The 26,512-nt window shown below is 44.3% G+C and overlaps 1 protein-coding gene across 3 annotated transcripts in view; it reads right to left on the reverse strand.

Moving 5' to 3' along the window:
- Positions 1–8,955: 8,955 nt before the first annotated feature.
- SCAF8 (SR-related CTD associated factor 8) overlaps positions 8,956–26,512 on the reverse strand; it is a 766,315-nt gene continuing 748,758 nt past the window's right edge. For 2 of the 3 annotated variants that reach the window (XR_010176108.1, XR_010176106.1), the window contains 2 exons: positions 15,140–15,262; positions 8,956–11,671 (listed from right to left, as the gene is read on the reverse strand). The gene's annotated coding sequence lies outside the window, so the exon portion shown is untranslated. Of the gene's footprint in view, positions 11,672–15,139; positions 15,263–25,136; positions 25,168–26,512 lie in introns of all 3 variants that reach the window. The other variant, XR_010176107.1, reaches the window with a different exon arrangement.

Genomic DNA, 26,512 nt, shown 5'->3' on the forward strand with positions numbered 1-26,512 from the left:
GTTCCTATAGCACGGCCTCGAAAGGACTGAGGTCTAAAAGATTTGAACGCCGATCCAGCGTATTTCCGTTTAGGAACTGGTGCGGGCAATGGCAGGAAAACAGATTTTCCCCCAGTAGCATGAGAAATCCATTTGTCCAATTCAGGACCAAATAAAATCTCGCCAGCATAAGGCAACGCTTCTATTCCTCATTTTGACTCTGCCTCTACCTTCCAAGAACACAGCCAAAGCACCCGTCAGGCCGCAACTAGTGAAGCTGAAAGCTGAGAACAAACCTCGCCGACGTCCATAGAAGCTGTACCTAAATACTCAGCAGATTCACAGATGTGATCAGCAAGAAGTATAAGCTGGTTTAAGGGAAGATCCTGTTGTAGGTCCAACTTGAGCTGTGTTGCCCATGCAATGACAGCCTTGTTAACCCAAACTCCAACTAAAGCAGGTCTAAGCAACACCCCTACTGCTGTATAAATTGACTTTAGCATAGCTTCTAGCTTACGCTCTGACGGGTCTTTAAGAGTCGTTGCAGCGGGGACTGTAATGGTTAACTTTTTTGAAAGTTTTGATACTGAGGAATCCACTGCTGGTGGATTTTCCCATTTAGTTGTCATAGACTCTGGGAACGGGTAGTTAGATAAAAACCGTCTAGGCACAGCAAACTGTTTTACTGTATTAGTTCTTACGTTATTTATTTGTTGGTTTGCAACTGTAACCTCATTTATGTAGGTAGGACAACACGTAAATTTAGGATTAGATTTTTAGAACACAGACGCAATATACAAAAGGGTTTTCTTTTTCATAGTGTCTCCAGACACTTTTCTGAAACACATCATAAAACCCAGATGAAATTCAACTTATTGGCATAGAAACCATCATGCCTACGGCACGAGATGGGGACAGACATAGAAACTTTGTCTTAGGGAAAATTACTGGATACATAAACTGAGGGGTTAAATGAATCCATTGAATTTGATCCCTGTTAATAGGAAGGAGGTATATTCCCCCCCATGGTTGAAGCTTTATTTCTGGGCCAATTCCCCTTTTTTATATTTATAATTTTATTATTTAGTTTATTCGTTTTTAATTTACTTCTATTTACGTCTATATAACCATTCATTTAGGATCGTCCAATAAAATCTTCATTAACTTTGCTTAATATCATATATTTCTCTGGTTTCATATAATGGTATAAAGTCAACTGATAGTTCCCCTTTTTCACACATATTGGGGTAAATTTACTAAGATTCGTAATTTCCGAAAAAAGGTCAAAGTTCAATCACGAATGACATCGACAGTGTAAAACTGCAACTTTTTGAATTGATTACGATGGATTTACTAAGCTGTCGTATTCGGGTTTTTCTTTTCTTCCGATGTCGATGTCATTCGTTTTTTTTTACCTATTTTTACGGCAGTGATTAGCAAAACACTGCCGACTTTTTTTACAATCAATCTCGGCCGGATCTGTGTGATCCGTGCTGGGGTTCTTATTTTTTTTTTTTTTTTATTAAACAATGTAAAATCCCCCAAAAAAATGCGTGGGGTCCCCCCTCCTAAGCATAACCAGCCTCGGGCTCTTTGAGCCGATCCTGGTTGCAGAAATATGGGGGAAAAAATGACAGGGGTTCCCCCATATTTAAGCAACCAGCATCGGGCTCTGCGCCTGGTCCTGGTCCCAAAAATACGGGGGACAAAAAGAGTAGGGGTCCCCCGTATTTTTAAAACCAGCACCGGGCTCCACTAGCTGGACAGATAATGCCACAGCCGGGGGTCACTTTTATATAGTGCCCTGCGGCCGTGGCATCAAAAATCCAACTAGTCACCCCTGGCCGGGGTACCCTGGGGGAGTGGGGACCCCTTCAATCAAGGGGTCCCCCCCCCCCAGCCACCCAAGGGCCAGGGGTGAAGCCCGAGGCTGTCCCCCCCCATCCAATGGGCTGCGGATGGGGAGGCTGATAGCCTTTGTTGTAAAAGAAAAGATATTGTTTTTAGTAGCAGTACTACAAGGCCCAGCAAGCCTCCCCCGCATGCTGGTACTTGGAGAACCACAAGTACCAGCATGCGACGGAAAAACGGGCCCGCTGGTACCTGTAGTACTACTACTAAAAAAATACCCAAAAAAAGACAAGACACACACACCGTGAAAGTATAATTTTATTACATACATACACACATACATACATACTTACCTTAAGTTCCCACGCAGGTCGGTCCTCTTCTCCAGTAGAATCCAAGGGGTACCTGTTGAAGAAATTATACTCACGAGATCCAGGGGTCCAGGCTCCTCGGGAAATCCAGGGGTAATCCACGTACTTGACAAAAAAAACAAAACGGTGTCCCGACCACGAACTGAAAGGGGACCCATGTTTGCACATGGGTCACCTTTCCACGAATGCCAGAAAGCCACTTTGACTTCTGTCTAAGTGGGTTTCTTCAGCCAATCAGGGAGTGCCACGTTGTAGCACTCTCCTGATCAGCTGTGTGCTCCTGTCCTCACTGACAGGCAGCACACGGCAGTGTTACAATGTAGCGCCTATGCGCTACATTGTAACCAATGATGGGAACTTTCAGCTCAGCGGTGACGTCACTTTAGGTCAACCGCAGGGCAGAAAGTTCCCATCATTGGTTACAATGTAGCGCATAGGCGCTACATTGTAACACTGCCGTGTGCCGCCTGTCAGTGAGGACAGGAGCACACAGCTGATCAGGAGAGTGCTACAACGTGGCACTCCCTGATTGGCTGAAGAAACCCACTTAGACAGAAGTCAAAGTGGCTTTCTGGCATTCGTGGAAAGGTGACCCATGTGCAAACATGGGTCCCCTTTCAGTTCGTGGTCGGGACACCGTTTTGTTTTTTTTGTCAAGTACGTGGATTACCCCTGGATTTCCCGAGGAGCCTGGACCCCTGGATCTCGTGAGTATAATTTCTTCAACAGGTACCCCTTGGATTCTACTGGAGAAGAGGACCGACCTGCGTGGGAACTTAAGGTAAGTATGTATGTATGTGTGTATGTATGTAATAAAATTATACTTTCACGGTGTGTGTGTCTTGTCTTTTTTTGGGTATTTTTTTAGTAGTAGTACTACAGGTACCAGCGGGCCCGTTTTTCCGTCGCATGCTGGTACTTGTGGTTCTCCAAGTACCAGCATGCGGGGGAGGCTTGCTGGGCCTTGTAGTACTGCTACTAAAAACAATATCTTTTCTTTTACAACAAAGGCTATCAGCCTCCCCATCCGCAGCCCATTGGATGGGGGGGGACAGCCTCGGGCTTCACCCCTGGCCCTTGGGTGGCTGGGGGGGGGGACCCCTTGATTGAAGGGGTCCCCACTCCCCCAGGGTACCCCGGCCAGGGGTGACTAGTTGGATTTTTGATGCCACGGCCGCAGGGCACTATATAAAAGTGACCCCCGGCTGTGGCATTATCTGTCCAGCTAGTGGAGCCCGGTGCTGGTTTTAAAAATACGGGGGACCCCTACTCTTTTTGTCCCCCGTATTTTTGGGACCAGGACCAGGCGCAGAGCCCGATGCTGGTTGCTTAAATATGGGGGAACCCCTGTCATTTTTTCCCCCATATTTCTGCAACCAGGATCGGCTCAAAGAGCCCGAGGCTGGTTATGCTTAGGAGGGGGGACCCCACGCAATTTTTTTTGAAAAAATAATCACTTTCCCACCCCTTCCCACTGATATACATGCACGGATCTCATGGATCCGTGCATGCCTATCCAATCACGAATAAAAAAAGCAGGTCTGTTTTTTTTTAGCACTTTTTTACGAGTTGTAATTTTTCACGGCAGTGTTTGTTTGTTTTTTGCTTTGCACTTCTTAGTAAATGACCGAGATTCATACTTAAACAGCCGCGTTTTGACCGATGGTGTATTCATTCGTAATTTTTTACCTGAACTTGCAAAAAATTACGAATGCCCTCATCACTGCCGTGATTAGTGCTTAGTAAATTACCGAGATGACACTTTGATGAAAAAACGGCATCTCGGTCAAAATCGGGAGCTTAGTAAATTTCCCCCATTGTGTACTCGACCACTTACACACTTTCTCTATATTATTGATTCTCCGGATCAATAAATAGCTGTCTTCTCTCTATTCTCCTTTTCATTACATAGCTTCTCACTTATAATTAATGTGCACTAAAGATACTCATATGACATTCTTAGCTTAATGATGGTTACACTGTCTTACTTTATGTACCCTTAAACTTGTTCATACTTCTGTAAGCAGCTCAGTGGCACATAAGGTTTGGTCACTGATCTACTGTGGATAGGGACCCGGCTTGACACAAGATGTGCTCCTCTACAATAAGTTTTTTTAAATTAGTTTTATATTTTTTCAGCATATTTAACTATTGCTTTGTCCCAATGTCTATTTATCTTTGATTAGAAAACTCATGTAGTCGCCCAGGCTGTCTCAGTGATCCTCTTTGCAATACTGTTTATATTTGGAGTCTCTAACACTGAGTTTCTTATTTTTTATTTTTGTTTAAACTGTTTTCTTCTATTATATATTTTTTCCTGATATAATGAGCGTTTATTTATTGAATGGATTAAAGCATGTGCTTTTTAGCTAAGCTTTATGGTATGTTGCTAGTTGCTAATTAGGTATTCAGGTTTGAGAGCCGACGTGTTTTAAATGTAACCTCTTTTAATTATTGATTATCTACATCTGTGTACCCTTGGCCATTTGGCTTTAAATACTGATCAGTCCAGAGGCAGGAATACACCTTTGACAAAGTCACGTTGAGCGTGACGAAACGCGATAGGATCCCGCCTCTAAAACACACCTTGCACCAGGTATCTGCATCAGAAGCAAGCCGGAGTGATTCAACGTGCCACTGTGTCGACCTGTTCATCTCCGCCAGCCGCATCAACCAGTACGCGGTCTCAACTAAACATATCAGCCCGGTGGCTCCCTTCACCTCCTCGCTGCATAGCATCAGTGGGCATTGCAGGACACACAACCGGGGACGCTCGGTTCTGGACCAGCCCACAGGAGAGGTACCTATTACTACCATTCTCACCTAGCTTGGTGACGGCAAGCCTGTGCAATCCCGGGACCGCTCTATTGCATATTGTTTCCCAGTGGACATATGAGTTGAACTCTCTCTCAGTGATTGCGGACACTCATTTAGAGATTTAGCATCAGGTGCTTTACTGATTGAGATACCTTTACATATGATACAATCAAGGTGTGCCTATTAATGTAATTCATTTACTATTTGTATCGTTTATTTTATTATTCTAGTGTGTTTATAGTTAATAAATCTTTTTTTACTATACACGTCGGCTCTCATTCTTTCCCTGCTATACTGCGCAGCCGTTTCTTGTTTTAACAGCAAACCGTTTATCTGGATTCTTCCATGCTTCCGTTAACTGCTTAAGAGAATCTGAATAAGGAAAACACACAGGTGCAAACAAAACTTCATCATTTGAAAGAGGTCTCAGTAAAATTCAGAACCTGGTGTACCATCCTGATGAGCTTATCAATGTCCAGGATATCAGTAAACTCACTATCTGACTCCTGGCCTTATTCACCATCCTCTTGTTCCTCCTGAGATATAAGGGCTGGCATTGAATCGTCAGAATGCAACACAGCTGAAACCAGTAATTTATGAGCCAAACTATGACTACTTTTAGGAACTGAGCTAGACCTGGACTTTTGTAAACTCTGCAAAGTCCGTGACATATCCTGAGCCCACTCTGGCAGCTCAGACAGCATTATCCTAGAATCAGACCTATCCACCTCATGTTCTTTTTGTGCAGCGGTAAGCTCCGATTTTAACTCAGACATCACACCTGCCATCATTGCCCAAGAAGGATCAGGGTAGAGGTCCGTATTTGGACCCTTATTTACAAGACACACTGTGCAAGTGGTAGTTCCACCAGGTAACATACTCTCACAAACATTGCAGACAAGCTGCTTTTTTAATTTTGCATTAGCTTTACTCATTATGGGGATAATTCAGACCTGTTCTCTCGCTAGGTTTTTTTTGCAGTCATGCGTTCGCATAGTCGCTGCCCATAGGGGAGTGTATTTTCGCTTTCCAAGTGTGCGAACGCATGTGTAGCAAAGCTGTACAAACAGATTTTGTGCAGGCTCTGAGTAGCCCAGGGCTTACTCAGCCGCTGCGAACACTTCAGCCTGTCCGGGACCGGAACTGACATTGGGAACCCTCCCTGCAAACGCTTGGACACACCTGCGTTTTTCCAAACACTCCCTGAAAACGGTCAGTTGACACCCACAAATGCCTTCTTCCAGTCAATCTCCTTGCGAACGCCCGTGCGAACGGATCCTTAGCACAAACCCATCGCTGAGCCAATCCGCTTTGTACCTGTGCGACGTGCCTGCGCATTGCGGTGCATAAGCATGCGCAGTTTAGACCTAATCGCCCGCTGTACGAAAAAGCAGCCTAGCCATCAGGTCTGAATTAGCCCCTATGTACACAGACAGACAGTACAACAGTGAAAGACAAGTCTCCACGACTCAGTAAAAACAAAAATTTAACTAAAGTGTGTATAATCCAGAACTTCAGTGCACTTGGTACACATTAAAATCAGTTAAATATGTGCTTCACAGAATTCCTACTAACACCCCTGCACCCTCCAGAGGCTGAGTGTTGTAGGACCGGCACCAAACTTCCTGTAAGAAGTACCAGGAAGTTGTGTTAAAATGGCATCCAGCCATGTGCTTTCACAGTGTGATATATATACATGAAATCCTATGTATAATAAAAGCACCTTTGTCAGGTATATTCATGAGGACAATACAAGCACCTTTTACATATAGAAACAATAGATTCTTTATGAATTCATAAACTGTCATATATATACATTAGTATATATACATTAGATCCCTTATTTATTATTGCAAGCTGAAAAGCCTGATAGCAGGTACTCTTCATGTGCTTAACATGAACATAGGCACAGCTTGATGAGGTGTTGTTAGTAGTGAGCCGCGGTACTGCTGCAGGTTAAACCCCTGCCCGCAATCTCCCCCCCTTCAGCATCGCAGGGAGCGGGGCCGGTGGGCCGCGGCAGCAGTGAGAGCTGACCGCGGCCAGAGAGTGAGGGGCGAGCCGCGGCAGCGTGAAAGCTGTCCACGGGCGTGAACAGGAGCTGGCGGCTAGTGGGAGCTAGCAGCGGGAGGATGCTGGGGTGCGGCAGCGGGCGGGCCAGTGGCAGCAGCTTGGCTGTCCGGGAGGCAAGCAGGCATAGGAACATAATTTACAAACTGAAAATCCCTACATGGGGTGGCAGCAGCATTCTGACCTCGCCGCTCCACCAGCAAGATCATGGGTTCAATTCCTACCATGGCCCTAACTGTGTGGAGTTTGTATATTCTCCCCGTGCTTGCGTGGGTTTCCTCCGGGTACTCCGGTTTCCTCCCACAATCCAAAAATATACTGGTAGGTTAATTGGCTCCCAACAAAATTAACCCTAGTGCAAATGTGTGTGCGTGAACATGTGATAGGGAATCTAGATTGTAAGCTCCACTGGAGCAGGGACTGATGTGAATGGCCAAATATTCTCTGTAAAGCGCTGCGGAATATGTGTGCGCTATATAAATAACTGGTAATAAATAAAGACAATGCACAGGAGCGGCGGCAGTGAGAGCTGCCTGCCTGCTCATTACCTGATCACAGTGGAGGCTATGACGGGGCTTCTCCTGCAAGCGCTATCCAGCTCCTTGTGTGCAGCCCTATGCTTAAATCAGCAATGCTGATTCTGGTCCTGAGCGCCGACAAGCCAATCAGCAATGCTGATTCTGGTCCTGAGCGCCGACAATCCCAAACCCAAGTTTCTTAATAAACTGGGAAGGGATTGAGAGCAAACAGAAAAAATCTTGTTGAAAAAATAGAAGTAAAGTGTGGGGAATTCTCCACGTGTGCCATCCCGGTGAGGCACCAAAAAAACACTGAGGCATCTTGGGAGTATGGAGCGGGTGGAGGGTTACTAATTTAAATATTTAAATGTGCCTATCCCTGCTAATGCCCCATCCATATCCCAAGAGTACTCCAGTGACCCCTAGTGGATGAAAAAGAAAAAGTATTTTTTCAACAAGTGGAGCGACTCGATTATACATACAAAAGCAGATCCCTCTCATTTGTCTTTCATTTCCCTCATCCCTGACCTACCTCACTGCACTCTCACCCACCTGTTCACTGTTCCCAGTAACACACAGGGGTCAGTAGAATCAGGATGGAGGTCATATGAGTCTATTTCTCATTCAACTGACATTAGGGGTCTGTCTTCCAACTACTTATGAACCAACATACACTTCCTAACATATAGAATCGTATCTATATTCCTCATTAATGTAAGAAATTAATCCAGATGATACCAGAGTCAAGTGTAGGGTAGCCAGCAACATATTTCTGGTTATGTTGGGCAGCGTTGAGCGTCTTCAGGATGCTCAGGTACTGCCCGGTTCCCCCTGCTCACCTCCCCTAGCTCCGGCGGTGAGATCCAGCGGCTGCACAGCGTGACCTCTGACTTTACGTTACACTGCACAGCAGCAGGACCTCAATGCCGCACTGCCCGCCCAGCCGCCAGAACACGAGGGAAGTGTCCCTCTCACCTGCCCCAGTTAGTTTGTTGTAAATTATCTGACCTGGGCAGGGCGGGGGGATGGAAGACACTTTGAAATGCAGCCCATCCCGGGTATCCCGGGATTGAACATTCTTCAATCCCGATCCCCGGAATTTAAAAAATGGCCCGGGATTGGCCACCATAATCAAGTGCGCCTTTTGGATACTTAAGTTATTATTTCTACTTTGTTAGGCACATCATTTACTATGCTGTATAATCAGTATCCGTGAATTTCTATTGACCATATTTTTGCCTTTTAGATAGAAGTATTACCTTCTGTCTTATTCTTTATTTTTTATATGTTACTACTCACTATATATATATTCCATGTAAACCAATAAATACAGCCATGACAATCTGTGATTAGCGGGATAATACCTAACCATTGTTGAGAATCGCTTACAACATTGGCTGAAACATACCTTGCATTTTTACCCTTTTTAAAGTGTTACATTGTCTGTATCTCTTGCACATACTGTATGTATCTTGCTTTGTGTAAACTTTGTAATTTTTGCAGCTTTGCACACTGTGTTCTTATGCACAACTTATACCGTTGCACATTCTGTTAAGTTCCACTCTTTAGCAGGCAGAAGGAATGTTGGTTTTAATGCATATCAATAAATATATTATTATATTATGTCTTAATGCCAATAAAAATACATTTCTTAAGCGTGTCCCAACAAAAAGAGTTTTCTTTTCTTCTCTTCCTTACATATGTTATAATGTATGACTCATCGGAGCACCACCAATGGAGCTTTACTAATGAATAAATTCTGAGATTCCTCACAAATGTTAGTCTGTTATAATACTACACATATAAACAGATCCCTTGGGATCAGGTCTGTGCGGAATCTCACACTCTCTTGTTAGGATCATTGCAGGTTCCCACAGGTTGCTCTTACGCTTTACACTACCAATGCTCAGCTTCTGTCTTTCCTTCTCAGCAAGTATACATCACACCAGAAATTTCATCAGCTTCTGAGACGAACTAAAGTGGAGGTTCATACTCTTGGTTCCACTGGTTGGTAGTTGAGGCATGTGATTAGTCTCTGGTGGTTTGGCCAACCATGGATGCTTGGGTGATGGTTCTGGGTTATGTCCCTATATTAGGAAACAGATCTCAGCTGCCCAGCCTGAGTTCCTGTGAAGTGCTTAATTTATCAGATTCCAGTCTAGTTATAGGTTGCTGAGTCTCCTCTGTTTCAGATCCCTGAGTTCCTGGAAGCAGGTTCCAGCTTCATAGTTTTGGGGTTCAGGCCTGGAGTTGAGTTTCTCATATTGGTTCCAGAGTTTAGCTAGCGGATTCCAGTTATCTGGTTCAAAACTGATTGTGGTCCAGAGTCAACCCAACTTGTTGGTCCACTCTGGTCTGTGCGCAGAACACCTATTCAACTTCCTATGTTTCATTACTCCTCATCAGTTCAGCATGAAGGTCTTTCCATTGATCAGAACCCCAAAACAGCGACATTAACATTTTTTTTTAGTAAACTCTGCAGCAGCCCGAAAATGTTATTATGTTTTCAATGTAGCTGGTAACCACCACCTACTGTAAGTGTACCCAAGCCTGAATATCATAATATGATGAAACAATTTAAAGACTGCATCTGTCATCTACAGCATATAACTAAAGTGAAAGTGAGGTAGTGGAATGTATACCAAGACGGTGCTCAGAGGAGAAGCCCTAATTGGGAAGATACCATTTGCTCGTTCCTTATTTCCATTATTGGGCACCTTCGCGCTGCTGGTAATTATATACTATTCTATATATACTATTCTGTATAAAAACCATACTTGCCTACTCTCACGGGATGGCCGGGAGGCTCCCAAAGAGCAGGCCAGTTTCCCGATTTTTACGGTCTCTCCCTGCCCGGCCACCCACTTAGTGAGTAAAGTGAGTGGTCCGTGCAGTCGATGACGCGATTCTTGCTGGGTGCCGTGCTACTAATGGAACTTTGTTCTTCTTGGACTCTCACCGGGAACCCGTGATATCCATCTACATTGGCAAAGTGTGTGGTGTGTTGCTGGGCTGCCAGCTGGAACCCCATTTACATCAAAGGCACACACCACATGCCTCTTACGGTATGAGCCAGAAGTTCCACCATTTTATGATTTGCACATAGACTGTCCTGCTATTTGCTCGCAAATAAGGGTCTGTGCAATATTTCATCATTTTACCTAAATGTTTCCATGTTTTATGTATGTCTAATCCATGTATAATGTGCATTGTGTCACCAAATTATCATGGATATGAAAATAAAATGTCTTTTTAAGAAATTGGACATTTAGTAAATAATTTTTGCACACGTCCTTGGGAAGGAACAGCGCTCATCACAAATACCTAACTTTTGTTTGTGCCTTAATTTTGACATTGATGTTAGTGTCTTTTTGGTATTTTTATTGGTTTGCGGCATATTCCTTTCCCAAAGTGCGCAACAATCCACCAAAATCCTTCTTTTCATGAATCACGTCATCATAGCTACGCCCCCCGCAGTATGCCGGTAATATCTGCATTACAGATCAGCGGACATGTCTACAATGATGTAACATGGTAACCACGCCCCAATCCCCCGCCTCCGCCTCCTCTGCACATCATAGTCCTGCCCCTCACCTACTGAGCCGACCTGGCTGCTCTCTCCCGGATGTAAGTATGATAAAAGCTGAGTTTCTGTCTTCAGTGACAGTAAGAACAGAAGCTGAGTTACAGTTAACCTACGACAACACATTCCTATGCCACGAGTAGCTTGTCAGAATAGCCATGTAGTTCTCTATAAAACAGTGGCATACCAAAACAGTATTTGATTTTACATCTTGGATTAACTGTGATATATAAACTATTCAGAATATGGCATTTTAAATATATTTTTCACGGCCAGATATTTCTATAAATCAATCACTGCCAATTGTGTTTCATTTTACAATGGATGGTTGTGGAGGAGGACTGTGCTGTAGCCTGCTGGCAGCTCCTGCTGGACTAGCTGCTGCCAAGTGGTTCCTAAGTAGCAGTGGGCAGCTGACTCGGAGTCACCAGATAGTTCCTGTTCTGTGTATCTACTAGGCAGGGAGGGAAGACCGCAGGAAGCTGAAAGACAGAAGAGAACACTGTCACTACACACAGACCACCATAGCAATACAGAAGTGCACAATTTACACAAAGACTTCTACAGACATTTTATTACAATGCTATAATACTGTGCAGAGGGCGAGACCAGGCTGACTGCACTCCAGTGCCTTCTCTACTGTATCACTTCTCATGTCTAATTTTAGATTGTAAGCTGTAACAAACAGGCTATTATAGCTGCACCGGATTTTAATACTAATGAATTACATGATGATAAAAAGAGTATATTTAATATCTCTGAAAATTATTAAGGATGATTTTATAAAAACAAAACATAATGAATATAATTTTCTGCAAATGTACCATAATACTCTACGTCATACTTTACGATTTTGCGTGTCCAAGATGGGAATTTGCTGACAACAAAATCATTGCTTCAAATCTTCTCTGCTATGACTTTTTTATTAATCCTTAATCACAACTTTTCTTTTTATGAAACTGCTAGTTCACGTCTCATTTATGTATTAGATAGGTCATAACAGTTAGAGAGCATCAGGAATGTTTTCATTACTTGCAGAGCCGGCCATAGGCATAGGCAAACTAGGCAATTGCCTAGGGCATTTGATATGCCTAGGGGCATCAGCAGCTTCTGCTGATTAAAATGATATGCGGCATGCCTATATTCTGTGTGTAGCATTTTATATGCAGATACAGCCACAGCATCACACAGTATATAGGCATGCTGCATATCATTTTAATCAGCAGAAGCTGCTTGTGCATCCTAGCCACATAGCAATGCAAATAAGATGCATTTTCATAAAAAAAAGGTGCCCAAAGTTAGCATTGAGGCAAGATTTATGAGGACACAACTGTATTCAAGCAGGGGCAAAGGTCACAGTGTTAGTGGCAGTGTGAGTGCTGTGTGCATGTGAGTGGGTTGGTTGCGCAGTAGTGTTCAGAATATGTGTATAAGGGCATTAATAATGTACGGCATATGTGTAAGGGACATTATGTGTAAAAGGACATTAATAAAGGTTCTCATAATGTGTAAGGTGCATTATGTTAATAAGGACATTAATGTGTCTCATATGTGTAAGGGGCATTACTGTGTGGAATTATGTGTATAAATGCATTACTAATGTGTGGCATTATGTGTATAAGCTGCTCTACTATGTGACATTGTGTATAGAAAGGGCACTACTGTGTCATATAATGTGGATAAAGAGCAATAGGGTGTGGTGTAATGTGAATAAGGAGCAATTCAGTGTGAGATAATGTGAATAAGGGGCACAACTGTGAGGAGTAACGTTTATAAGGTAAAGTGATACTACTGTGGGATGTAATATGAATTATGGACACTATCACATGATCAAATGTGAATAAAGTTGCAGTACTGTGTGGCATAATTGGAATTGGGGTTACTATTGTGTGGCCATGCCTCTTGCCAGCAAAAACACACCCCTTTTTGGGCTGTGCGCCAAATGTGCAAACTGTTCCTATTTAAAATATAGGGGGTATAAACACCAAAATAAGGACTGCTATGGGTGAGGGGTGATGGTGCTGGGAAAGAGGTGCAAGGTCAGAGGCGGAACCAGCGGTGGTGCTAGGGGGCACCAGCCAAAATCTTGCCTAGGGCATCATATTGGTTAGGGCCGGCTCTGATTACTTGTGACACAAATTTGTACATTGCACATTTATTACATTAGTGTATACACTTGGTTGGTACTAAAACCATCTAATTCGTATTCTGATTCTTGATCTTCACAAACTCCAGCACATGTATAAATGAGGTAGTGCTACAGGCCACCCATTAAAGCGGCAATGTCCCACTTTGTGTGCAATTTGCAACTCTTGGCCCTACACTGTACGACAGAGACTTAGGTCACATATGTACATGCCTGCAGTACAATTGCTCTTATATGACCTTGGTACAGCTGCATCCTTTTTTATGGAGAAGTGCATGAATTTGCAGGCCAGGATGTGCATGCAGAGGTCTGATGTCTGGGTCGGCGACATCTGGTGCATCAAACAGAACAGCCCACATGTCACAGCCATGCGCAGCCGAAAAAAAGGCCACTGCCGTGTGGAAAGGTGCGTGGGATCATTCATTCAGGGGCATGTCCAGCATTCCCATAGATGCTGGGCTGCCTCCAGAGACTCTCTCTCTCTAGTCTCCCCAGTGACAAGAGCCGGGCGCTGCATGATAATGTCACAGTGAAGCAACTGGCTCACGGCCACTGAGGAGAAGCTGGCATTTTGGTGTCACCCTCTCAGAAGGTGACACTCAGGTACAGGACAGACTAAGCCTTAGGTAGGCCCATGGCACTTAAAAAAGGCTGGGCCGGGGGAAGGGGGGTATATATTAGATTGTGCATACCTCCCTACATGACCCATTCAAAGAGGGACAAAATGCTCTCTACCTAGACTTCCCTTTTCATACATGATTGGCCTAACTTGTATTGAACTATATAATTGATAAGAAAGGTAGTTCAACACCGGTGATTGCAATCATAAATTAAGAGGGAAGTCCAGGTAGAGAGAATTTTGTCCCTCCTGGAATGGGTCATGGTGGGAGATACAGTATGGATTGTGTATATTAAATTTAAACCAGTAGTTTAATAGTGCCTGAGTATTGTTTATAGCTCCAGCTAATTAAGAGTTAACTATTTATAAAGTTTTCTTGTAGTTGAACAAAAACAACTTAACCTTAAAATACACAAAATAAAATCTATAATTTAGCTTTCAAAAATGCAATAGCAGCAGCATCTGTGCTACTTATAAACTAGTACAGGACTCAGGAGGACTTACTGTGTGTGTCTCTCTCTAGACCCAAATGCTCTCATTAGATAACAGGTTGCATAGGACCCAGACACCCAGGCGGGGAATAGGAGAAGCTGCGATCCCTGGATCACTTATATCTCCTCCCTCCCCCACCAATTCCCTGATTGGGACGCTCCGTTAGTAGCTCATAAATGCTGATACTCCTGTGTCTCTGGCTGCACTGTATATTGTCCCGCACACATTCTGGCTGCCTGGTTCTGCTGCTGTACAAGAGGAAGAGCAGTGTGTTCTGGCCAGGGGGCCCCCTGACAGAAGGGGGCCCAGGGTACAGTGTGCCCTGCACCCCCACCTTAATCTGGTTATGCCTAGGTGCACCTCCCACACCCTCCTAATGATGCCTATGGTCTGATAGGTGGACTGGTGGTGTTTCTTATAAGTGTGCATGAGATGTATTCGTGTCTCAATTTAACCTGAACACACATGCTCAGGGGTTCTGAGAGGCTAGAGCAGCATCACTGGTCACTATATAGTCACTTTTAATGTCAATGAGAGACATGTTAAAACAATGCCATTCTCTACCTGAGGAGTTATCTGTAGCCCTGGCCTTGTACATACAGGGTTAAATCTGTCCAAGTGTAAATGTGCTTCATTTAAAAAACAAACAAAACAAAAACAAATAATGGACATTATAACATAATGAAACAATACCATTAAGAATTTTAGGGTAGATTTGTTTTCCATTGGATACTTCACACAGGATGAACTTGCAGGTGTTTTCTATCTTCTTCTGGCTTTCTCTGCAACTTCACTTGAAGAAAGCGCTAATGGAAACTATGAAAGCAGCCACAAAAATGAATAGAAAGAGTCAGCTAAAATGTTAAAGTGGAAAAACAGATAAAATACTTCAGACGTAGATTTAGATATTTTAGGAATTAGCATATATAGTACTTAATGGTCATATACCTGACATCAGTGGCGGAACATGCGAGTGGTGGACCCAGGTTCAAACATTTGCTTTTGCCCCTCGCTTACCGCATGGGGAGAGGTAATGGGTAACAGAGGCAGGGAATGACGGGGAAAGGCAGAGGGCGGTGGGGCAAGGCAGATGGAAACAATGGGGTTCATTCCGAGTTGATCGCTAGCTGAAAATGTTTGCTGCGCAGCGATGAAGCAAAAAAGCGGCACTTCTGTGCATGCGTATGCGGCGTAATGCGCACACGCGACGTACTTTCACAATGGCCGATGTAGTTTTACAGTAGGTCTAGCGAAGCTTTTCAGTCGCACTGCTGACCGCAGAGTGATTGACATGAAGTGGGCGTTTCTGGGTGTCAACTGACCGTTTTCAGGGAGTGTTCGAAAAAACGCGTGCCAAGAAAAACGCCAGCGTGGTTGGGAGAACGCAGGGCATGTTTGTGATGTCAAATCCGGAACTGAACAGTCTGAAGTGATCGCAAGCTAGGAGTAGGTCTGGAGCTACTCTGAAACTACACAATTTATTTTTGTAGTCGCTCTGCGATTTTTTCGCTCGCACTTCTGCTAAGCTAAAATACACTCCCAGAGGGAGGTGGCTTAGCGTTTGCACGGCTGCTAAAAACAGCTAGCGAGCGAACAACTCGGAATGACCCCCAATGAGAGGCAGAGGGTGATGGGGCGAAGCAAAAGGTGACGGGGCGAGGCAGAGCATGCCAGCGAGAGGCAGAGGGTGACTGGGGAACAAATATACAGACATATACTGTATACACACAAACTACATAAAAATAGTATAAAGACTACATAATAATGGTATACATACTACATATTTATTATATATGTAGTACTAGTATGTATACCATTATTATGCATATTGTTTTTATCCCATTTCTGTGTAGCATTTATCCAATTATTACTATTCAGAATATATCCCAGGCCATGGGTAGACATGGGCTGGCTTAGCTGTCTGACTACTCTGACTGCTGTATACTGAGCAGCTGAGCAGCACATGTACAGTTGAATGAACCTCAATTACTGTTTAGTCTGATTTTTTCACCTACCTGGCCTGGAAACCAGCTGCATGGAAATGACTGCCATTGCTGCTGCGTCACTTCTCCAACATTTGGGGTCGAGGATTTGAAGTTATAGGAATTAATTGAATTTTCTTCCCCAAGATGGACATATATTGCATTTGAAAGAAAGAAAGAAAGCACACTGTTCCTTCTCCTGAGCCATGGATGTAATAACGTCTGAGGGTTCCCTTGTTTAGCAGGCCCCTCTCCTCTGAGCAGCGCCCCCCCCCCCCCCCCCCCCGCACCTCCTCATTCTACCATCTCTGGCAAGTGCCCTCTCCCCTCCCCTCCCCTACGTGGCACCATCTTCCCAGCAATATTTGGGAAGATGGCACATGTGCACAGGGCCGTACAGAGCGGAGATGGGTCCCGATACTAATTGGAGGCATGGCCAATCTGAGGAGGTGTTGCCACGGGCCCTCTTTAGAGGTAAGGGAAAAAATATATACGTGAACTGTAGAGGAGGGTACCAGGGGCTACACAGGGTGGCGTATGCGGCCGAACAGGTGTACTTTTGTACCTCACAGCAGCTGCTCAGTGGACCACACAGTACAGCGGAAAAAGGGGAGAAGGGGGTGTGAGGGCGGTGAAAGTGTGTACTCACTAGGAAGTCTCTCCCGGGTGTGGCTTTGGGAGGCCACTTGGCACTTAAGACTGAGGGGGCCCTAAAGAGTAAAATTAGGGATTTGGGGATCGGGTTCATGTGTGCAAGGTTTTGGCATGTACATGAAAAGGGGATGTGATCACACATCATGCAGGGTGAGTGTACATCACTATCCCAGCTGCCGGGCTTCCCCCTGTCTTGAGCACACTGTGGAACTGCGCATTGAGGAAGGTCTCTCTCAGTGACCGAAAAGTTGACTGCTGCTATGTTTTCCACTTAGTGAGTAATAAGCTGTTGGTGTTTATGCTGCAAAGTCCCTGGTGAATGGTGAATGCCTTTTTCTTGGAAAATGATATATACTTAAATATATACACACACACACACACACACACACACACACACACACACACACACACACACACCAATTTTCATACTTTTCATATATATGGGCTACTGTACATTTTCAGAAAAAATAGGATTTTAATTACCTACCGGTAAATCCTTTTCTCGTAGTCCGTAGAGGATACTGGAGTTCACATAAGTACCATGGGGTATAGATGGGTCCACTAGGAGCCTTGGGCACTTTAAGAAATCAATAGTGTGCGCTGGCTCCCTCTATGCCCCTCCTACCAGACTCAGTCTACAAACTGTGCCCGAGGAGACGGACATATCTTGAGAGAAGGATTCAGAAAGGATAGTGGTGAGATTCGAACCAGCACACACAAACAAGAAGAAAAAACATGTTAACCCAACATGAACCGGAACAGCAACAACTGAACCAACAACAATACTTAACCAAGTAACCATGCAGGAAACCCGAAGCACTGGGCAGGCGCCTAGTATCCTCTACGGACTATGAGAAAAGGATTTACTGGTAGGTCATTAAAATCTTATTTTCTCTTACGTCCTAGAGAAAACTGGGGTCCACATTAGTACTATAGGAATATACCAAAGCCCCCAAACCAGGTGGGAGAGTGCTGAGGTTCCCGCAGAACTGATTGACCAAACTGAAGGTCCTCAGAGGCCAAAGTATCGAACTTCTAGAACTTAGCAAACGTGTTCGAACCAGACCAAGTAGCTGCTCGGCAGAGCTGTAAAGCTGAGACACCCCGGGCAGCCGCCCAGGAAGCACCCACGGACCGAGTAGAGTGGGCATGAACAGATTTAGGAACCGGCAAACTTGTCGTAGAGTAAGCATGCTGGATAGTAAGCGTGATCCAGCGAGCAATAGACTGCTGTGTAGCAGTACACCCAATTTTCTTGGGATCATAAAGCACAAACAGCGAGTCCGATTTCCTCTGATGAGCGTTTGCTTCACATAGATTTTTAAAGCCCTCACAACATCTAGGGACTTTGAAGTAGAAGAGGCGTCGGTAACCACTGGCACCACAATAGGTTGGTTGATATGAAACACAGACACCACCTTTGGCTGACGAATTCTGAGTTTAGTTTGATCATCATGAAAAATCAAATAGGGGCTCTCGTGAGACAAAGCCCCCAATTCCGACACATGCCTTACCGAAGCCAAGGCCAATAGTGTGACAGTCTTCCACGTAAGAAACTTTACATCTACCTCCTGTAAAGATTCAAACCAATCTGATTGTAGAAACTGCAACACCACGTTGAGATCCCAAGATGCCGTGGGAGGCACAAAAGGTGGTTGGATGTGTAGAACTCCTTTCAAGAAGGCCTGAACCTCAGGAAGGGAAGCCAACTGTTTCTGGAAGAAAATGGACAAGGCCGAAATCTGGACCATTACGACAAAGTTGAAATTCCACCGCAGGAAATTTCCTGTTTTCACACCAAGAGACGTATTTTCTCCAAATTGGGTGGTAATGTTTATACGTTACCCCTTTTCTGTCTTGGATAAAGGTAGGAGTTACCCTGTCTGGAATCCCTTTCCGGGCTAGAATTTGACGCTCAACCTCCATGCTGTCAAATGTAGCCGCGGTAAGTCTTGACAGACGAATGGCCCCTGTTGTAAAAGATCCTCCCGAAGAGGTAGAGGCCACAGGTTTTCCAGAAGCATGTCCAGTAGATCTGCGTACCAAGCCCTTTTTGGCCAATCCGGAGCAATGGGAATTGCTTGAACCCTTTCCCTCTTCATTCTTTTGAGAATTCTTGAGATCAACGGAAGTGGTGGAAAGACATACACCATCTGATAGACCCACAGAGTCACCAGAGTTTCCACTGCCACTGCCTGTGGGTCTCTTGACTTGGAGCAATACCGCTGGAGCTTGAGACGAGTGGCCATCATGTCGATCTGTGGAGTCCTCCACTGACGAGTCAAGCATTCGAACACCCCCGGGTGAAGGCCCCACTCTCCTGGGTGGAGCTCGTGTCTGCTGAGGAAGTCTACTTCCTAGTTGTCCACTCCCGAAATGAAGATCGCTAACAGTGCCAGAGTGTGTCTCTCTGCCTAGAGGAGAATCCTTGTCAACTCTGACAGTGCTGCTCTGCTCTTTATTCCGCCCTGTTGGTTTATGTACGTCATCGCCATCACATTGTCCGACCTGGATGGCTCGATCTTGAAGATGAGACACCTGTAGAAGGGCGTTGTATATGGCCCTTAGTTCCAGAATGTTGATCGGAAGAATGGTTTCCTGACTTGACCATTTTCCTTGGAAGTGTTCCCCTTGGGTGACTGCTCCCCAACCTCTGAGGCTTGCATCCGCGGTTAGTTAGAATCCAATTTTGAATCCTGAACCTTCGGCCCTCAGTCAGGTGAGAAGTCTGTAGCCACCACAGAAGAGAAATCCTAGCTTTTGGTGACAGACGTATCCTCTGGTGCATGTGGAGATGCGATCCGGACCATTTGTCCAGCAGATCCAGCTGGAAGGGCCTTGCGTGAAACCTTCCATACTGCAGTGCCTCGTAAAAGGCTACCATCCTTCCCAGGAAGCGAATGCACAGATGCACCGATAGCCAGGTCGGCCTTAGTACATCCTGTACCATTGACTGAATTACCAATGCCTTTTCCAGAGGAAGGAATACCTTCTGTACCTCCGTATCCAGTATCATCCCCAGGAACGGAAGCTTCCATGTTGGTTCCAGGTGAGATTTCAGCAGGTTCAGAATCCACCTGTGATCCCGGAGCAGTTGTGTGGAGAGGGCTATACTGTGTATTAACCTCTCCCTGGATGGTGCTTTTTATCAGCAGATCGTCCAGGTACGGTATTATGTTCACACCTTGCTTGCGGAGGAGAAACATCATCTCCGCCATCACTTTGGTAAACACCCTCTGTGCCGTGGAGAGCCCAAAGGGCAGGGCCTGGAACTGGTAGTGACAGTCCTGCAATGCAAACCTTAGATAAGCCTGATGAGGCGGCCAAATCGGAATATGAAGGTACGCATCCTTGATATCCAGAGACACCAGGAATTCTCTCTCCTCCAGACCTGAGATCACCGCTCTCAGTGACTCCATCTTGAATTTGAACACCCGTAAATACGTGTTCAGTGACTTGAGGTTTAGAATGGGCCTCACCGAACCATCCGGTTTTGGTACCACAAACAGGTTGGAATAGAAACCCTTGTTTTGTAGTTGACGTGGAACTGGAACAATGACCTGAGTCTGTACCAGTTTTTTAATTGCTGCTTGTAAGGTCATACTTGCTTCCAGTGAAGCTGGTAAGCCTGATTTGAAGAATCTGTGAGATGAGAGTTCCTGAAACTTCAGTCTGTAGCCCTGGACGATCTTTTACCCATGGATCCAGGCATGATGAAAGGTAGGCTTTCCACACCTTTCCTGGAATCCGCATCCGCAGTCCACTGGCGTAGCCACAAGCCCCTGCGTGCTGACACTGCCATGGCAGTGGTGCGTGCGTTGAGCAATCCAATCTCCTTTATGGCTTCCACCATAAAGTTAGCAGAATCCTGTATATGCTGTAGGAGTAAAATAATTCCCCCCCTGGATAAGGAATCTTATCCGTCAATTAGATTACCTGACCATTTTGCAATGGCCCTAGTGATCCATGCACAAGCTACAGTGGGTCTTTAGGCCCCCCTGCAGCTGTGTACAGAGATTTGAGAGTGATCTCAATCTTGCGGTCTGCAGCATCCTTCAATGAAGCTGCCCCAGGAACAGGTAAAACTATCTTACGTTATCCTGAGGAAACGGGAAGGATGTGAGTAAACGTTTTGGAATCTGAAACTTCCTGTCAGGATTAATCCAAGTTGCTTCGAAGAGGGAATTTAATTCCTTAGAAGCAGGAAAAGTAGCAGAGGATTCTTTTTCACATTAAAAAAGGATTACTCCTCGTCCGCTGACACCTTGTCAGGAATGTGCAGGACATCTCTTATAGCTTCAATCAGGGCCTGTATTCCCTGTTAAAGCTGCAACCCCCCCCCCCCCCCCACCAAGTCCACCTCCCCCTCCTCTGGGTCTGATACATCAACAGCATCAGCATCATCATCAGTATCAGCCTGCATGATTTTGGCCAGAGTACGCTTTTGTGGACAAATAGCAGGAGTCTGAGACGCCGGAATGACCACTGAATCTCTATTCATCAGGTCATCTACAGATTGCCTTAAATATTGCATCTTCTTTTCATTTTGGGATCATTTGTTTGAAATATTTGAAATCATCCCTTTTAATGAATCTAACCATACAGGTTCAGATCCATTAGCCTGAGAATGTGTACTACTATCCTGAGTACACTGCAGAGATCCCCCAGATTGAGAAAAGCACTCTGCTGTGCATGATACACACTCCTTTGACATGATAAATGTAAAACACACACACACACACACACAGTGAGGAATAGGTTAAAAGCACAGTTAACCCACACAGAGCCCTTCTAGGGAGACAGAGTATATTGGAGCCAGCCACACAGCACCCCTATAGCTAAAGTACAAACTTAGCTGGGTCGCAAACTAAGTACCCTTAATAAAGCTTATTACACCAAAATATTGCCCCCCCCCCCCTTTGCTATGACCCCCTGGTACCGCTGAGGTGCTCTGGAGTCCTTGTGGAGGAGCTGCGCTTCCCTGGCAGGCTGCCTGTGTAAGCTGCAGATGGGAAAATGGTGCTCGTGAGCTGCTGGATCCGCTCATAGTGAAGGCCCCGCCCCCGTAATGGCGTGCGGTCTTCCCGGGTATTATACTAGCTGAGGTGCAGAATAAAGTTTACTGTGGGTTACAACCCCTGTAAGGTATGCCAGTTTGTGGGTAATAGTAGTGGCTCCAGCCGCCCCTCACAGGGTTCACACAGTGCATCTGAAGCCTGGAGCACAGCATGCACGCAGCGCTGCGCTCCAACCCTTATGCCACCATTACAGCCGGCGACCCGCTAACCGGGACACCGGCCACCAACTCACCTCTCTTCAGTCTTCTGGCTCTGTTAGGGGTGGCGGCGTGCTGCGGGTCTGTACGCTCGCCGTGGTGGGGCTCAGTGTCCTGTCAGCGGAGAATGGGACCATTAACCCTAGGGAGGTTAGGCAGTGTCCCCCTCTAAGTCCCACGAAGCAGGCAGTCTGGTGCCAACCAGACCTGCCTGAAAATTATAAAATAGAAAATAAATGCAGAAAACTCTTCAGGAGCTTCCCAAGCGTGACCGGCTCCTCCGGGCACATTTTCTAAACTGGTAGGAGGGGTATAGAGGGAGGAGCCAGTGCACACTATTGATTTCTTAAAGTGCCCAAGGCTCCTAGTGGCCCCGTCTATACCCCATGGTACTAATGTGGACCCCAGTATCCTCTAGGATGTAAGAGAAAAAGGAGATAATAGTACATACATGCTTGCATACAAAAAAAATCACACACCTATTCATATGCAAACATAGTGACACACATATACACATACAGTCACACACATGTATGCACACATACATAGTCACACACCTATAAACATACATACATAAGATCACATTTATACACATACATACTATCACACACATGCACACGCATATACAGTCATGCAGTTACATTTATATAGTAGTAGTCACTCACTCACTCACTCACTCACTCACTCACTCACTCATTCATTCATTCATACATACATACATACATACATACATACATACATACATACATACACACACATATACAGTGCCCCTTCCCTGAGTCACTCTCACCATTTAGGCTGGCTACTGCTGTATAGTCAGGCCCCAGTCCTCCCCTCCTCTCTCCCATGCTGCTGGACTGGCTGGAACTGACTTTACAGCACAGTGCCGTGTAGCCCTGTCCCATTCTCAGACTCCACCTCTGGCTGCCTCTTCTCTTCAGTTCAGGTAGCAGTGCACTGCCGTGCAGTCCGAGTCTGCACTGCAGTGGTGATTAAATGTGACAGGGACCCCCTGAGAAGGGGAACCTCGGGTAACTTGCCCCCTATGCCTCCTCTTAATCCAGCTCTGTGCATAAGTATAGATTGAGGTTTCTGTTTCTCAATTTGATAAATAAACTGAAAATGTTCTTTACAATTAGAATCGTACACAGAGGCATTTTAAGATGGGAGGTGACCCATGTGCAGTCCCTGATTGGGCCCCCTCTGGCAGTGCAGTAGACTCTGACATTGTGCAATAGTCTACTTCGCATACGTTCCCTGGGATATCTCTATTGCGTATGTGTGAATCAATAGAAATTGCCACGGTGGCCATTTTCCAAGTGATTTTTGCTGCTCTGCAGTAAGCGTCGGCCCAACTGAGAGGTGAGTATGGTTAAATGGGTGCAGAGTGCCCAGGGGCCCATGTGCACCGCAAACCTTGCACCCATTATAGATACGTCAGTGATCATAGGGTTAGTTCATTAAAACACAATATTTAAAATAAACATGCTGCATGGCTGCACCAAATTACCTACATGCTACATCTGCTGTTTACTCTGCAAGCATAATAATAATACTACAGGTTGAGTCTCTTATATCTGAAAATCCGATATCAAAAATATTCTGAAATCCAAAAAAATTTGAGCGATACATAGATAGTGACAACTGCACTTTCTGATGGATCAATGTACACAAACTTTGCTTTATGCAGAAAATTATTACAAATATTGTATAAAATAACCTTCAGGCTTTGTATATACAGGTTGAGTATCCCTTATCCAAAATGCTTGGGACCAGAGGTATTTTGTATATCGGATTTTTCCGTATTTTGGAATAATTGCATACCATAATGAGATATCATGGCGATGGGACCTAAATCTAAGCACAGAATGCATTTATGTTTTATATACACCTTATACACACAGCCTGAAGGTCATTTTAGCCAATATTTTATATAACTTTGTGCATTAAACAAAGTATGTGTACATTCACACAATTCATTTATGTTTCATATACACCTTATACACACAGCCTGAAGGACATTTAATACAATATTTATAATAACTTTGTGTATTAAACAAAGTTTGTGTAAACTGAGCCATCAGAAAACAAAGGTTTCACTATCTCACTCTCACTCAGAAAAGTCCGTATTTCGGAATATTCCGTATTTCGGAATATTTGGATATGGGATACTCAACCTGTAATGTGTATATGAAACATAAAGCATTTCGTGTTTAGTCTTGGGTCCTATCCCCAAAATAACTACAGTAATTAGGGTATGCAATTATTCCAAAATATGGAAAATTCCAAAATACTTCTGGTCACAGGCATTTTCAGATATGGGAGATTAAACTTGTATAAATTTATTTCCAGGACACATTTTGGTTAGTGCAAGAGAACCATCAATGTCTGGGTCCTATATATGCTGCAGATTACCATACAATTTTAATTAATGTATGTTATAAGGAGAAGCTGTAGGGTACATCTCAAAGATGAGTTAGGCTCCACTGGCTGGTATGGGCTTAATTTGTATTTCTGCCACCTAGAAAGGACAAAAGTTCCTTGTTTGAATAAACTCAATAGGCTTTAGGTTGTACATAAAGGCTTACAGAACTGAGACACGACTTTCCTGATTCTATAAACCTTCACTTTGTGATTTGTTATTATATCTGAGATAAAATTATCCACTTAAGATACTTTCAAAGGATCTGCTTTACTCCAGTAACATTTAACAATTTGATAATATTGCTGCTGATGTGCCAACATTTTTCTACTGAACAAGGCATTGCTCTCTACTCACCATTGTCCTGTAGAGATGGCTGATGTTCTCACTGTAGACACAAACATGTTTAAGGTACCTGTCTGCTTTATTTGCTGTTATTACTGGAATTAGTAGACAATATTTTACTAACAAAAGAACTCACTAACCCAGTAGTTTCTAAAAAAATTTGAGTCAAGGTGCCCTAGAGTATCAGAATTTTTTTCACGGCACCCCTGGGTCAAAAGTTTCTTATTAAGAAATTCAGAAAAAATATAAAATTGAGTACATTGTGTTTATATGTCTCCATAAGGTCAGTTATGTGGTGAGGGACAGGATTCACCTCTGTTTGTCCACATATTTTATAATTGGTAGCCACCAGTACTAGTTTTGCCTATAACATTGACCATAAAAAATTGAATTGGTCCTAAAACACCAACCCAGGGCATCCCAGTCTGTTCCCTGAGGCACCGAAGGATAGTTCCGGTATGAATGGTCGACCATGTTATGGTCGACAGTCATTAGGTCGACCACTATTGGTCGACATTGGCATGGTCGCCATGGACAAATGGTCGACACATGAAAGGTCGACACATGAAAATGTCGACATGCGTTATTTTACTTTTTGGGGTGTCGTTTTCTGCGTAAAGTGACGGGGAACTCCAATTAGTGCACCGCGTCCCCTCGCATGGCTCGCTTCGCTCGCCATGCTTCGTGGATCACAAAGTATGGAAAAGTTCCCCAAAATATTTTTTTTTAAAAACTCATGTCGACCTTTTCATGTGTCGACCATTTTCATGTGTCGACCATGTGTCCATGTCAATGTTGACCAATAGTGGTCGACTAATGACTGTCAACCATAATATGGTCGACCATCCAAATGGATACCCCCCAGGATGCCTAGGCACACAGTGTGAGAATCACTGCACTAACCAAAGGTCAACATATAATTATTCATTTTAATAATTATAATTCACAATATGCCAATATTGTTAAAATATTTTATCCAACACCATTTATAATGCTTCTAAAGCTGTCAGGCTATCTTTATCATGCTATAGGGTTAATTTATAAACTAGTATAAATGCATTTAAATAACTGCTACAAATAAACAAAGGGGTATATTTACTAAGGTCCCGATTTTGACCGAGATGCCGTTTTTTCTTCAAAGTGTCATTTCGGTAATTTACTAAGCAAAAATCTCGGTAGTGATGAGGGCATTCGTAATATTTTGGAAGTCCTAGGAAAAAATCACGAATCAATACACCATCGGTCAAATACGCCTGCAAATTTGGTAGAAATCGGTAATTTACTAAAAAGTGCAAATCGCAAACACTGCAGACAATAGCCAAACACTGCCGTGCTGAAATACAATTCGTGAAAAAGTGCTAAAAAAAAACAGACCTGCTTTTATTTAC

Source organism: Pseudophryne corroboree, chromosome 4 (genome assembly GCF_028390025.1).
Source record: "Pseudophryne corroboree isolate aPseCor3 chromosome 4, aPseCor3.hap2, whole genome shotgun sequence".
Lineage (NCBI taxonomy): Eukaryota > Metazoa > Chordata > Amphibia > Anura > Myobatrachidae > Pseudophryne > Pseudophryne corroboree.